The sequence below is a fragment of the Platichthys flesus genome, chromosome 4 (genome assembly GCF_949316205.1).
Source record: "Platichthys flesus chromosome 4, fPlaFle2.1, whole genome shotgun sequence".
Taxonomy (NCBI): Eukaryota; Metazoa; Chordata; class Actinopteri; order Pleuronectiformes; family Pleuronectidae; genus Platichthys; species Platichthys flesus.
Genome location: NC_084948.1, coordinates 7,758,574 through 7,766,472, shown reverse-complemented (window position 1 = coordinate 7,766,472; position 7,899 = coordinate 7,758,574).

Below are 7,899 nucleotides of genomic sequence, written 5' to 3'. Positions count from 1 at the left end.
CTGCTCCCCTGTTGATTTTTAATTGTCTGATGATCCTCTCGTCAATATTTCACATCAGGTCTTGTTTGATTGTTCTTGATGACAAATTTCTCTTGTTTGGATTTTCTCCAGAGAGGCACCTGTCTGTGTAAAGTCAACATAAAAAGTAAAAGTGTACAGCAGAAATTGCTGTTGCTTGTAAGTTCGGATGTGAGACGGAGCTTTAACTGTCCAGTGCTCTGCTGCCGCGTGCAAACACATCCAGACACGACGCTCTATGGGCCAGCACAGCCAGAGAGAAACGCTACAGGCATCACACACACACTAGCGTCTGCACAGCCACACACATACAACATGTACACAAATTCATCCATAAAGTCAGATGTCCACCCGTCCACCACACACAGGTACAAGCGCCACTGGCGAAAAATCCAAACAAGATTAGGCACCCTGATGTTGACACCTGTCAATACAGCTTTTGCCTGAAGGATGCAGGTGATGCTGAACGGTTACTCATTACGCACCCACACATGTACTTATCTCCACATGTCACTGGTTTTCTTCTACTTTCTTTTACAAACTTTCTTTTCAGAAAATATTCCATATTTTCAACTCTATGCTTTACTCTCCCAGGGTCTTTCTGTGTCCATCTGCTTAATTTTAACTCCTTATTTAACAGATCCTTGTGTCCATAGTCTGCTTACTGTTTCATTCAGCCTTTATTAGTCTATAACTCATCTTTTACTTTTGGATTTGATTATAAGGGTTTAAGAGACTGAATCATTTCTGCACTCTGTATGGAACTGGCTAAAGCTCTGCCTTCTATGTTTAGTCCCAGGCTCTTATATAATTTGCTTTTCAAGCATTTAAAAATCAATCAATATGAGCATTCCCAAGTCTTGCAAATTAAAATATTGAAATATCTTCCTGAAATAAAGTTAATACTGTTAAGGTATTGAGGAATATTTAAGGGGAGTGAATATAAATCTCTCTAGGATGTAACGAGTAATGACGCTGTGGTCTGTTGTTGCTGTATTTCACCTCCTACTATCAGTCTGTCCGGCAGGATATGTGAGGAATTTAGCTGGATACAAAATCGACTCACATAAACCACTGTTTTTGACAAATATGGGAACTGAGCTGTATTTCGTTCTCGTTCAGCGAGACATTTGTAATGTTGCCAGACTCTTAGCAAAGACCCAGAATAACAATTTGTTCCTTTAATGGGTGAAAAACAGAACTTTCGTAGACTGCAGATGCTGCACCAGATTACACTGTAGCCACTGCAGCTGTGTACCATTCATTTACACACCCACATTTACAAACGTCAATCACAAAACTATTAATTAGTGAATCCACTCTGAATATGAGCAAAATTAGAGACCAATGTTGTTCTTTGTTCGTAATGCATAGGACACATAGTTCACCCAAAGATGCACCCTCAGCTCATCCCAAAAGTATGTTATGTCCAACATGGCTACTTAGAGAACACAGTTGTTATTAGCGTGACAGCAAGTGTAGGGAATGGACACATACATTACATTACATTAGATAGCATTTGGCTGATGCTTTAATCCTAAGCGACTTCCAAAAAGTGCATTCAACCATGAGGGTAAAAACCCAGAACAACAAGAATCATGTAAGTGAGGGAGCAGCAAGCTGATTGGCCGATGCAGAATGGAGCGGACGGGCTTGTTTTTAAGGTCTTACCAGGTCCTCCATACAGTACATATAGTGCTACGCCTACATAACAGGAGGAATGAACATTATGAACTATTTTAAATTCATAACATTTTGACTAATCAAAACATTCCTCAGACAGACTGATGGTTTGCCCTCACTCTCCTTAAGGCCCTTTTAGATAGAGAGTGATATGCACCACTTAAAGCGTTTTCAGTCTTTTTGTTTATACACCCTCCTCCAACAAGACACTTGACTGTTAAACAAACCCTGACCTGCCTATTTGACTCAAAATGTCGAAATGTGTGTGTGACCTGTAAACTTGTGTCATTTGTAATCAAAACAAGCACTAACCATGCATATTAGGGACAGAGTAACACTAACTCATTGCAGCTTACATTAACTGTATCACACTCGGATCGAGGCAGACTAAAGAAATAACAGAGTGCCAGTAGGGTTCGGCTCGGGATCGTTTAGTGTTCTCTCTGGTTCAGACACCTTTTCTTTCATCGTGCATTGAGCCTGGCTGGATGTTTTGTTTCTATTTGATGTGTCAGTTTTCCCTTCTTGCACTCTGCATGCCATTGACATGAACATGTTTCAGAGCACAGCGAGGCACAGTGGAGCACAACCTGAGCAGAGGTCCAATTAGCTAAATAGGTGACATATGTCGATTTTGACATTTTCAGTGTGGGCGGCTGTGGCTGAGGGGTAGAGCGGTCGTCCTCCAACCAGAAGGTCGGCAGTTTGATCCAATTCTTCCCCATCTGCATGCCTAAGTGTCCTTGGGAAAGCTGCTGAACCCCGAATTGTCCCTCATGGGAAAAAAAGTGCTGCTCATAGATGCACTATATGAATGTGTGTGTGAATGGGTGAATGGAAAACTGTACTGTAAAGTGCTTTGAGTGATCAGCAGGACTAGAAAAGCTTTATAAATACAAACCATTTACCATTTAGTATTCAGGCTGCGTTTGCATAGACTAGCCCTAACTGTTCGCTGGTGCTTATGGTGAGGTCATGAAGAATGAATTAGAATAACAACCTATTAATCCCGGCATATGAATGAAGTTTCATTCTGTATCGTATTTCCTGTTTTCTCCCATCCATGTCTACAATTTCTTCATGTACCTCAACCTTGCTATTGAATGTTTTCCTCTGGGGAATATCAAGCTGTTGTCTCCACTCGCCTCCCCCCTCTGTAAACCCCTCCTCCACACCCTCTGTCCCCTGATGAGAATGGATAGCCATGTCCCAATCGCTGTGGACTGGCAGTGGTGGGGGGGACTACAGGGGGTGACACCAAGGGTGCCAGATCTAGTGTGTATGTGTGTGGGGAGGGCTACTGGTTGTGGGGGCCATGCTGGGATTGTCCTCTGCTGCAGCCGCTAAACATTCAGCTGCTTCCCATCAGCCCCTCTGTTATTACCACGGACCAGTGAATTCACTGACTGACTCAACAGCTGTCCACAATATATAGATGTATGTGTGACTGTGTCTGTGTGTGTGTGTGTGTGTGTGTGTGTGTGTGAGAGTGTGTGGGTGTGTGAGCCTGTATGATTGTGTGTGAGTGGGACTGTGTGCTTGTGTGACTCTCTGTGTATGTGTGTATGTTTAAAGTCAAGCACTGCCAGTGGTGTGTGAGCTCTCACATTTGAGAGTGAGTGTGTGTCTGTGTGCTTGTATATGTGAGGAGCAGGCAAGTCAGTGTTTGTGTTTTCATTCGAAGGTAAAATGAATGATGCATGTGTGTGTAGGGGGTTTATTATGCATCTGTTGGTGTGTGTGAGCTGAAATGAAATGACGGGGAAGGAGGATAGCGTTTTGCTTGGTGTGTACTTGTGTCTCTGTCATTTTCCTCTGGTTGCCACATCTGGATGTTTCTAATCTTCTTTCCACTTTAAGGATTCTAAGTTCATGTTTCCAAAATCACAACACCTCTGATCCAGGAACAGTACTGGAACTCCTCATTCATGCACAAGTTCGAGTTGAAGTTTTCAGAGAGAGAAACCCTCTAAATCCACGGAGCTGAAGGAAAATCAGATGTTCTTTGTTTGTTTGTCTTGAAGACTTCTCCATTGCTTCACCCCCGCTTTGACTGTGGTTCAGCAGAAAGTGAGATGAGAGAGTCTAATTCAACTGTGACACACAGTCTTCAACTCAAATTGAACACAAATGACGAGGTGGCACTTAAAGAACTCTCATCAGATTTATTTAAAGTACTGATACAAATGTGTAAAATGCCTCTGTCATGCATTTATAATTCTGTGTTATCATCCTTATGATGTCAGTCCTGGAAGATTTGTCAATTTCTGTGCTTACTGAAATTAACAGTAAACATGCTTTTCTAACTATCACTATAGGTCCTAGAATTCTTCCTCCAAAACTTCCTTGCTTTATAGTCAGTTGATAACAGAATGTAAATACAGTGATACAAAAGCTTCTACCTTGTTCGGTCCAGACATTTGGACTTTTCAGTGTAGTCTGAACCAAAAGACTGAAAGTTGCCTTGGACCACATTCTGAACAGCACATGTGTTCAACGCATTTTGAACAACGCAACGTGTTTTTTATCTAAATCTAACTGAACGAAAGTTACGGATAATTTTTCAGTGTGATTTTTTTCAATTACAAGTCGAGACAGAATTTAACAATAATAATAAATGCATGAATGAATGACTGAATGAATGAATGAATGAATAAATAAATACAGAGGTGGAATCGGATGATGATTGCCTGATGGCCAGTCTTCACCTCTGTTAAAGTTTGAATGACGAGGACGTTTATTTTACTGGTAGTGATACAATAATGATATAACAGTAGCGACTAAGTAAACCAGTTCATTAAGTGTCCCCATCCAATGGAAAGAAGACTTTTTTCCCTTTGAACTTTATTCAAAAAAGTAGGTGATTACAATAGCTTGACTGATAACAAGCCAATATCAGACACACACCACACCTTGTTTGATAACAGATATGACAAGCATAAGAATATTTATAAATCAAGATGATATTAACTTGAAAGGTTAATATACAATTGATTGTTCAAATGTAATCATGGGAGCAAATAATTGTCAAAACACAGGTAAATACGCAATAAATGTACATTTACTGGTAAGTTATTGTTAAGTGAGGTGAGAAGTTGAACATAATGATGAAAGGAATCAAACATCTAAAAGTACACTAAAGGTCAGGAACAGGCTCCTGGAGGGCTGGGCAGAGAGCACCAGACAGTCTGGCAGTCTGGCAGGCAATGAGAGGAGATGGGCCAGTGCAGACCAGGAGGAGATTAGAGGATTGGAAAAAGGTGCAGGTGGGCGGGGAGGAGTCGGGTGGCTGCAAGAAGGCGAGAAAGGCGGGTGATTGCAGGGCAGGAAGGAGTGGCAGGGTCTGAAATGACATGAGAGTTGGTGATATTGCAAGGGCAGGCGAATAATGAATGAAAGAATGAATAAACTGTGACAGCCGGGTCTCAAGAGCCCTGGAGCAGAGCGTCATCAGACACCGCCTCAGCCCACCCCCGTTATCTGCTGCTGATTAAGTATAATTTTCCGAGCTTAGGCCTATGAGCTGTATTTGTCTGGAGACGTCTCTGAAGTCCCGGGGGCTGGATTTTGAGAAGAAGATTTTGCATAAACTGTTGAACATCACGGAAAACATCAGTTACAGACTTGTTCAGTTCTGCTGTGACCAACAATTCTCCAAAACATCATTCATCCGACTGGGCAGAGATGCTTCATTGTGTCGGGACAGAGGACTTCCTGTTTTTTCCTTGTGACTGCTTACCTGAAATTTGTATTTAACGTGTTATGTTGTATCATATCTGACATATATAGGCCTATATAAATACATCTACCTGATTTGGCCTAATGTATAGCATATTGTGGAATGTGATTCCCATTATACAGTGTATATCAAACAGACAGATTTTGCCACACATTGTTTTTTGTCTCTTATTCTCTCGTAGCAGGGGTCTTGAATCATCGAGCAAATAACAAGACCAATCATACAGTAACAAAAAGATAAATCTCCTCATCGATATGCATCCTTGAATCAACTGTATATCTTTTTTTCAACCTTTTCCAAAACACATTCTTTCTAGACCAAGGTTTTTACTAGAGGAGGCAGTGGGTAACACTTTTGTCCACAGAGGCTCCAAAATCAACGAAAATAAATTTTTAAATTTTATTGTTTGCCCCCTTCCTCATTGTTTATTGTCGTTCGGATTTACAGTCTGGATTAAATACTAAATACTGCATTACTACTAAGTGACAGACCCATTCACACACAATCATACACCGTTTTTATATGTTGCATCACAAATCATTCACACTCAGACAGAACAGCTCTCGGGGGAATTTTAAGGTTCGGTGTTTGCCCAAGGACACTTCAGCATATGGACTAAAGGAACCAGAGATCAAACCACCAAACCTCTCGTTAATGAAGACCCTGTTTGCTTACTGAGGCACAGTCGCCTTCAGGTGAAGTGATCTTTCTGTGTTCAGTTGCTCTTATTAAAATTAAAGTTGAGTAGAATTATACTGCAGCAGGAAATGAAAACATTCCAGAGAAGTACAAGAAGCTCAAAATTGAACCTATGTATTGTACTTCAGGGAATTTACTCAGTCACTTTCTACCATTGTTGATGCTAAGGTAGATCCATTATTTAAGCGGCATCTCCTTTGGTTTTGGCACATCTGAGAAAACTGAAAACATAATTTTTTTGTTGTAATTAATATTTATTATGTTATACACAGATCCTGATGAAATTAGAGCCATTTTTTAAAGACGACATAGAAACACAGCGTCCGCTACATAATCAACTACTAGGTGTTGCCTAGGTGCCCCAGTAACACAGCAACAGAACAGCTTCTAAAGGTTCACGACTTTATTGTCCATGAGGGAAAACTGACCTGCAGCAGAGAACACAAAAACACACAATACAATGCAGCAATAAAATGAAGAGATAAAAGACATAAAACACACGATGCATTGCATTAGAGTAATAGGATATCCTTTGCATTAATAAGATATTCTTTGCACACACACAGAAATATATGTGTGTGTGTATGTGTGTAACAAGCATAATATCTTTACAGTGAATATCTTAAATTGAAAATAATATTTTCTTGAGCTTGCTTCTACACAGGCTTGGCTTCCAATACATCCTGACATTTATTTGGACTCTTGAAGTTGGTCTCGATCCCAAATCTGCAGATCCACTCACCTTCTGGAAAATTAATGTTGGTGTCACTGTGCTGTAAGCTCTCCAAAAAGCATGGGGGGGGGGGGGGGGGACTACTTGAAGTCTCCTCTGGCAGAGGAGGCACAGATGTGTCCTTCCCAGACATTTTCACAGTCTTGGCAGGGTTATCTCACTATGGCCACGGCCAACATGCTATGTCATTGTCAAAACCTGACAAAAAACGGCAGCCAGGTTATGCTTTTGCTTCAGGTGAAATGGACTATCAGCTAGAGTATGAGCTTGCTTTACCTTCAGCCTTGTACAACAGTGTTATAGCAGGCAATTCAGCAACCCTCTGTATCAGCAACATCACTGTGAGCGAGAGAAATAGGGGGAGAGGGAGAGAAATATAAAGATTGGAAAAAATAATGTGATAGTTTGTTGCTAATGAACGAGTAACATCATGAGTATTGGGAAACAAATGAATAGTGAAATGGAAAATAAGGATAAAGCAAGAGCCAGAATTGACATACACAACATTAAGCCTCCTTCACCCTGGTTACAGTCTAGTATTGTGTAGGCCCCCCTCATGAGACATGGAGCCCAAGAGGACCTTGATCCTTTAAGTCTTGTAAGTACTCAGGTGAGGCCTCAATGATTCCTTCCTGTATTTTCAGCACTTCCCTCAGATCCCTCAGATTGATATCTAGAGGAAATACCTTGAGCTGTCAGTCATGTTCTTCAAGCCACCCATCTAGTTTTTGACACAATAGTCAATAGTTTAGACTATTGTATATGTACATGGTATAAACTCTATAAATTGGCAAGAAAACAATGTTGAAGCGACACAATGCAAGATTTGCTGTTAGCTAAATGTAGTTTGCCACTGGAGGCGGGATACATAATTCACTGTTGTAAATGCCAGTTGCAGTCTGAGCTTCCCTTTGCAGCTGTGAATGTGCATTTGTTGACAAGCAGAGGAATAAGAAATCGGCAGCCGGCAACCTTGTTGGGATTTTGGTGTCTGGCAGTAAATCAGAATCAGAATCAGAATCAGAAT